At 41.0% G+C, this 8,178-nt stretch overlaps 1 non-coding gene across 1 annotated transcript; it reads left to right on the top strand.

Annotated features, from left to right (window-relative positions):
• Positions 1 to 7,656: 7,656 nt before the first annotated feature.
• Positions 7,657 to 7,763, top strand: LOC111764676 (U6 spliceosomal RNA). The gene has a single exon (XR_002797234.2). It is a non-coding gene; the product is annotated as a U6 spliceosomal RNA (small nuclear RNA).
• The last annotated feature ends 415 nt before the right edge of the window (positions 7,764 to 8,178 follow it).

The raw sequence follows: 8,178 nt of genomic DNA, 5'->3' as shown, positions 1-8,178 counted from the left end.
TAAAAAGGTATTTATTTAGGGTAGGAATTTACAGATACCATGCCTTAAAGCATAAGTTACTTCCCTCACCAAAGTCTATTTTCTCGTGTTGGAGCAAGATGGCTGCCAGCAGCTGCGAGGGTTCAAGCTTCCTGGGTTCCTCTCTTCCCAGGGCTTGCTTCACTCTAGGCTTAGGTTCCTCTCTTCCTAGGGCGGCAGTTTAAGGCTTCGGCATCAAACTCCAACATTAAAACTCCAACATTAAGAACCCTCAACTCTGTCCTTTGCCTTGCTTTTTATCTGTGAGTCCCTGCCCCGAATGATGTGGCCCAATCAAAGCCCTATTTTAACTTAATCATACTCAGGTACAGACCAGATTACAAACATAATCCAGTGTTTCTTTTTGGATTTCATCAATAATATTAAACTGCTACACCTCCTGATTCACTTTGAAGTCTCTTAGCCATATAAACTCATTTGTCTTTACCCTTTCCCCCTTTTGGCCAAGGTCTTTTTCCAGTTGCATTGCTAGTTGGTGCTTGGTAATAATCCCTCAGTACCAGAGGCTCATCCTGGGGAGTCACGACCCATGCTGGGGAGAAGGAAATTCATTTATATGCTGAGTTTGGCTTAAAGAAAGGCCACATTTGAGCAACAAGGAAGTACCCTATAATACACAAAGTTTCAATTTCAAATGAAAGGTTCATAAGTACAGTCATCAATATCAAGGCCCTGTCAATGGTATATCCGCCTTCACTAGTCACTGCCCCTGTACTTGGGGGATTCTTTCTATCCCATCTGAGAATGTGGCAGAGCTCCCCAGGAGGGGAATTGGATATTTTTTCGGTTATTGTGTGACTCTCCATCCACTGTGACAATGCCGCATGAACACTTGAACACATTCATGTGCCTTATAGTTATACCTCAGGTGAACCTCTTCCCATGCATTCTCCATCATTGACACCTCGCACCAGGAGGATCATTGCAATAACATTAAGGGCCTGACATACTGGCCTGTCCTCCTGTATTCAGGGCTGCCTATGTTCTCGAGAGACTCCTGCCCCTCTATTTGAGATCATGGCAGGACTCCCCAGGATGGGAGTCCAACACCTTCCTGCTCATTATGTGGGTCTCCACCTACCAATACAACACACTATGATAAGATGAACTCTCACACACTCCCCAGAAGCCTGCCCCAAGTGCACCCTGCCACATGCCCCCAATATCCTATACTCTAAACAAATAACCCTCCCTTGCTGTATTTGCCTGAAGAACATTCCCAACATTGTAGTGTCAACAGCATGCCTGCAAATCTCCAAAGTTTACCGGCTTCTTCCCCAAACCTCCTCCCCAATTTCATGGATGGTCCAATGCACCTTCCCACCCTATCCCCTTCACAAACCAGCACTGCCCAACCCAATAGCATCACTGCACCACTGTCATGCCCATCCATTGCATAAACATACCCTTCCACCTTATCATAGATTTTGCCCAAATGGACATTGGCTCACAACCTTCTTCTTCCTTTCTTTTCTGTCTCCTGTAAACCTATCTTCCAGACTCTAACTCTGTGAGTCTGCTCAATTTGCTTAAATTCATGTTAGTGAGGTCATGTAATATTTGTCCTTCAGTACCTGGCTTGCTTCAAGATTCATCCACGTTTTCCCATGTGCTAATACTGCATTTCTTCTTACAGATGAGTAATATTCCATTGTATGTATATACCACAATTTGTTTATCCGTTCATCTGTTGATGGACATTTGGGTTGTTTCCAACTTTCGACAATAGTGAATAATGTCGCTATGAACATTGGTGTGCATATATCTGTTTGTGTCCCTGCTTTTAATTTTTCTGGGTATATACCCAGCAGTGGGATTGCTGGATCACATGGCAGTTCTATAGTTTGCTTCCTGAGGAACCACCAAACTGTACTCCACAATGGCTGCATCATTCTACATTCCCACCAGTGGTCGATAGGGTTCCCATTCCTCTGTATCCTCTCCAACACTTGTAGTCCTCTGTTTTTTTAAATAGCCGCCAGTCTAATGGGTGTAAGATGACATCTCATTGTAGTTTTGATTTGCATTTCCTTAATAGCTAGTGATGTTGAGCATCTTTTCTTGTGCTTTTAGCCATTTGTATTTCTTATTCGAAGAAGTGTATATTTAAAGCACTTGCTCATTTTTCAAGTGGATTGTTTGTCTTTTTAGGTTTGAGGTATAGGATTTCTTGATATATGATGGATATTAGGCCCCTATCAGATATATGGTTACCAAATATTTTCTCCCATTCAGTAGGCTGCCTTTTCACTTTCTTGACAAACTCCTTTGAGGTACAAAACTTTTAAATTTTGTCTGTTTTTTCATTTGTTGCTCATGCTTTGGGTGTAAAGTTCATGAAACCATTTCCTAATACTAGATCCTGTAGATCTTATCTTCCCTACATTATCTTCCAAGATCTTTATAGTCTTGACTTTTATATGTAGATCTTGATCCATCTTGAGTTAATTTTTGTATTAGGTGTAAGATATATTCTTTTTTCTTGAGAAGAGCTTTGACACCAGTAGACTATGGTTCAAATTCTGGTTCTGACAACTGATAACTGTTAGACAAACCAAGACTTTCTGACTCTGTTTCCTCACCTAAGGTGTAGTTCAGTGGAGTGAGAGTGGGGGATAATATCTACCTCCCACTGTTGACAGGATGTGAAGTGCCTTGGGTACATGGTAAGTGCTCTACTAATGTTTGACCTCTTTCTCTTCCTCAGCCCTACTCCATCTATCTCACTATAAAAGTCCAAGAAATTAATACTTGCCTACAAGTGATGAGGCATGTGGTAATAAAGCACATAATCTTTGAGTTCATCATTTATTAGGTTCTTTGATGTATAATGTCTTGGCCACAGGTTTACTATGTCCAAGAGCTGATCAATTAAATTATTTTTGGTTTTGAAGTCACACTCCATATCCCCACAAATTTTCACAAATGCACAAGTGTGTAGATTAGGATATAGGCCAAAACGCTATAACAAAAATACCTCCCCTACAGTAGTTTAAAGGGGATAGGAGTCTATGTCTTTCACACATAACAATCCAGAAATAGGTTAGTGACTCTAATCTAGGAGGGCATCGAGACGGCATCGAGAGCCCAGATTCCTTCTCTTTTGCTGCTTTGCCCTAGGGTGGTGGTGTTGTCCACATGATCAAAGTTAGGTCACCAACACTACAGTATTCCAGTCTGAGAGAAGGGACAGAGAGAGGAAGTCCAGAGCTGGTCATTTCTTTTCAGAAAATGAGTGAAAGTTGCACATATCACGCCCTCTCCTATTGCTTTGGCACAAACTAGTCATATGTCCATGCCTGCTTGGGTGTCTGAGAACGTTTATTTCTAGCTGGGTGGCCATGGGCTCTGCTAAAACTTGGTAATTGGAGGTCTGTTACTAAAAGGAAGAAGAGGAGAGTGGATGTGGGGAGTCATCCCTTCAATTCCCCTGGTTTGAAGAGAACCAAGCTGGTTCTTGGCGAGACCCTGACGACAGGTCAAAAAGCAATTCCTGACAACTTCCCAGGAGTTTCCTTTTAACATGAAGATAGTGGCTTCTAAGTAAAGAGTGAAAGTACACCTTTGTACCATCATTATTAAAAGTAGATGCCCATTTAACAAAACCAAGGGCAAACAATTTCATGCCTATACTGCCTTTTAATTATTTCCTACCATTCAGCTGAAATTTGTTTGAAACTCAAAACCAAGATTTTACCCCAACTCATGAGAGTGTTGTGAATCTTGGCCATAATTTGGATCAGTACAGAAACTGAAAACTGGTGTTGCCCATGCACCTCTTTGATGATGAGTACAACCAGGATATCAGGCCTTAGGTTTCCTAATTCCAGCTCTGCCACTGATTAACTCTGTACCTTCAGTTACCTCAGCATCCTGTACTTCTGCTTCCATTTCTGTTATAAGGATCAGAAGAAGCAGAATGCCATAGTATTTCAGGAAGAGAATCACTCTTAACAATGATTCTAAAGTTCTCTGCAGATGCTAACTGTAGCTACAAGATAGATTTACCTTCAGGATCCTTAGACAGAACTGAAATAAACACAGCAAATAATATAATTAGTCCACATTTTAATTTTTATTTTAGAGTTTAAAAAAAATTTTATTCCATTTCCTTTTTTTATCCTCTCATTTGAGGTATATTATTATTATTGTATTATTATTGCTCTTCTTTCCAGCCTACCAATGAACTGAGATTCAAAGAGATTGTATTATTCAAGGACACATAAATGGTGTTTTAATTTGCCAAAAGGCTGCCACTGCAAAGTACCAGACTTGTGTTGACTTTAATAAAGGATATTTATTTGAGGTAAAAGTTTACAATTTCAAGGCTGTGAAAAGTCCAACTGAAGGTACCATAAGAGGTGCTTTCTCACCAAAGTCAGCTGCCATGTGTTGAAGCAAGATGGTGGTAGCTCTCTGCCTGGTCTCTGCCTTCCCCTCTGGGCTTCCTCTCTCAGGCTCAGCTGCTCTGCTTTCTTCCAGATTTCTGCTGCAAGCTGTCAGAGGGTATATCTTTTCTGGGCTTCCTAATCAGTCTTAGCTGTTCTGCTCTCTTCCCAAATTCAGCTGTAAGCTATCAGGCATATAGCAGGGCTGGTTTCCTCTTGAGCTGTTCCATGGGCCCAGACTCTTGAGGGCTATGTGCTTAAGTAATTCTCCCATAATGCAGAATCAAAATTTGACAGCTTCCTTTTTCCTTCTGTCTGTCTGAGTCTTTCTCTGTGTATCTGTTTACATCAGACCCAGCAAGGGGGACAGAGACCCAGCCTGGGTCTCACCTCATTTTGTAGCCCAAGCAAAAGCCCTAAACTAGCTTATCAGGTAATCTAATCAAAGGTCTCTCAACTGAATTTAATGCAATCAAAGGGTAACATACCCAGAGAAATTTTTTAGGAATCATAAAATAATTCAAACTGCCACAGATGGTATGCATTTCTCTGATGAGAGTCCTTGTCCTCTGTTTCCTCTGTCTCCCATGGTATTAGATAGGATGGATTTTTAAAATTACATCAATACATGTTTCTTAAACGAATGGGTAAGTATTGGTAAAAAGTATGGTCATATCAGAAAATGTTGGACTCTGTCAGGGTAAAGAGTACTCTTGTGGGCAGTTCTGTTAACTTTCAACTTATGTCTGCTTTGTGCATCAGGCCAGGGGTTAGCACTAGGAGTATGGAAGAGGTATTCTTTGGGTAACTTCTCATATTTGTCTGCCACTCTGGTTTATAAAGCAAGTTCACACACATCAACAGGCCTATAAGATAATCAAGTACAAGGCCTGAGTCTTATTTCCTTGTACTTGCTGCAGTATTTTGCATGTGGCAGGTGCCTTCTGAACTTCCATTAAATGAATGTTTTATTTGATCCTCAGGACATTTCTGGAAGTTAAGGAAGGCAGATGATCTCCCTATGGAATAGATCTGGAGAGGGAGGCCCAGAGAGGCTGAGTGATAGGCTGGATTTCACAAAGCTAAGAAGTGGTGCCGCAGGGAGTAGATAATGGTTTTCAGGCTGCTACCCCAGTGTTCAGCCCTTTAGCTACTTTATCTTTTTTTTTTTATTGGAGAAGTTGTTTGTAGAAAAATCATGCAGAAAATATAGACTTCCCATATACCCTCCTCACACACACATTTTTTCCTATTATTAACACTGCATTAATGTGATACCTTTGCTACAATTGATGAAACAATATCATTATAACTGCATTATTAACTATTGTCCATAGTTTACTTTAGGGTTCACTGTTTATGTTGTACAGTCCTCTGGCTTTTAAAAATATTATTCTAGTAACATTTATACAACCTAAAATTTCCCCTGTTAACCACATTCTAGTATATAATTCAGTGGTGTTAATTACATTGATAGTGTTGTGCTACCTTCACCACCATCCATTACCAAAATTTTTTCATCACCCCAAACAGAAATTCAGGACAAATTAAGCATTAACTTCCCATTCCCTACCTGTTCCCCAGTCCTCACATGCCCTCCAAAGGCCTGTGGAATTATCCTTTATCTCTCAGCAGAAGGCCATATATTTCTCATTAGGTAATATATTCAGGAGTTGAGATAATTGGTCTGGTTGTTGTTCCTTTTCAGTAAACATAAAAATGCATCCTTAAAAAAAAATATAGTCCCTGCTCTTGCAAATACCAGTATATTTTCCTCCCCTGAATCCTTGTTGCAGATGATTTGCTCACAGGTCAATTTTATCACTTGATTGATTATTCCAACAAATAAAGAGGACCAGCAAAACTACCTTCAAAGTCCCCAAGGCCTGCTCTTCTCCTTCGCCACCAAAACCCTAGTCTCTTTTTCCATAGTTGGGCTGAGGTTAATTCTAAACTTCTCTGGAGATAAACTACCGTTCTGATTGCATGGGGGCTAAGATTCACCATCCCACCTTTTGCCCCTCAAACCTGCTCCTCTTCTTCTTTAATTCCATCTCTTGATAAATGGTACCACTTATAAACTATAAATCCCAGTCATTACCTCCCTCTCCCTCCTTATGGCAAGCAGACTATAAATGGACCCCAGGACCCTACCTTCTGGCATTCATTTTCTTTGTAATCTCCTACCCTTGAGTGAGGGCAGGATCTGTGACTTGCTTCTAAACAATAGAATTTGGCAAAAATGATGGAATGTCACTTCCATGATGAGGTTATATCAGATTGTAGCTTCTGTCTTGCTAGTGCACTTTCTTTCCTGCTGGTTCCTTAAAGCAAGCTGCCATATTGGGGAAACCCACTTGGCAAGGAATGAGGAGAGCCTCCAGCCAGTAGCCAGAGAGGAATTGCAGCCCTCAATACAATGGAGTTATGTCAGCAACCATGTGAGCTTGGAAGTGTCTTCTTCACCATTCAAGCCTTCGGATGAGAACACACCACTGGCCAAACCCTTGATTAGAGCCTCACAAGAGACACCAAAGCAGAAGACTTTGTTTGTCTGTGCCTGGACTTTTGACCCAGAAACTTCAAGCTCATAAGTGTGCATTGTTTTAAGCCACTACCTTTGTGGTTATTTACTGCATAGCAATAGATAACTAACATGCTCCTTCACTAGATTATTATTCATTAAGTCATGTTGAGTCTGCCTCTCAGAAAGCTCTTGAATCTCTATGTTCTTCTATACTCTGGCTGCCTCTGCTCTGTGTCAACTGTCTTCAGCTCTTTTCTGGGTAAATCAACTGTCTTCTGTTTTAGTTTGCTCAAGTTGTTCGAAGCAGATACCATAAAATGGGTTGGCTTTTAACAACGAAAATTTATTAGTTTACAACCTTACAATTTCAAGGTTGAGAAAAATTTCAAAATCAAGTAATCATCAAGGCAATGCTTTCTTCCTGAAGACTGGCTGCTGGTGACCCTGGGCTCCTCTGATACTTGGCAAGGCAAGGCACATGATGGTGTCTGCCAGTCTCTGGGTTTCATTGTTTTCAGCTTCTTGCTTCCATGGCTTTCTCTCTTCATCTGTATTTCATTGTCTTATAAAGGACCCTAGTAAGTGGATTAAGACCCATCCTGAATGAGTTAGGTCACATCTTAAGTTCCTACTCACCAAAAGATCCTACTTACAATGGGTCCACACCCAAAGGAATGGACTAACTTTAAGAACATACTTTTCGTGCTTGCTTTGGCAGCACATATACTAAAATTGGAACGATACAGAGAAGATTAGCATGGCCCCTGCGCAAGGATGACATGCAAATTCGTGAAGCGTTCCATATTTTTGAGCTGCCCTGGATGGTGCTTCAGGGGCAATCACCGGACATTGTAAATCCTCACAGGGCCCACTGGATGGAATGGGGGAGAGTAAGGGCCATGATGTGGACCATTGACCATGAGGTGCAGAGGTGCCCAAAGATGTACTAACCAAATGCAATGGATGTGTCATAATGATGGAAATGAGTGTTGCTGGGGGGGGGAGAGGTGTAAAAAAAAAATAAAAAAAATAAAGTAGATGCTTGATATTGTAAAAAAAAAAAAAAAAAAAGAACATACTTTTCTGGGGTACATACAGCTTCAAACCACCATACCTTCTGTTCAGCCAGTATTCCAGCAGGAGTCAGATAACACACTCAAGGGGTTTAACTGAAGAGTGATGTGGGCACATCCAGGAAATAGCAACAGCAAGAGGCCAGTGCTA

This window comes from Dasypus novemcinctus, chromosome 1, assembly GCF_030445035.2.
Source record: "Dasypus novemcinctus isolate mDasNov1 chromosome 1, mDasNov1.1.hap2, whole genome shotgun sequence".
Lineage (NCBI taxonomy): Eukaryota > Metazoa > Chordata > Mammalia > Cingulata > Dasypodidae > Dasypus > Dasypus novemcinctus.
The sequence above is the reverse complement of the archived record's forward strand: the minus strand, read 5'-3'. Positions and strand labels throughout refer to the sequence as shown.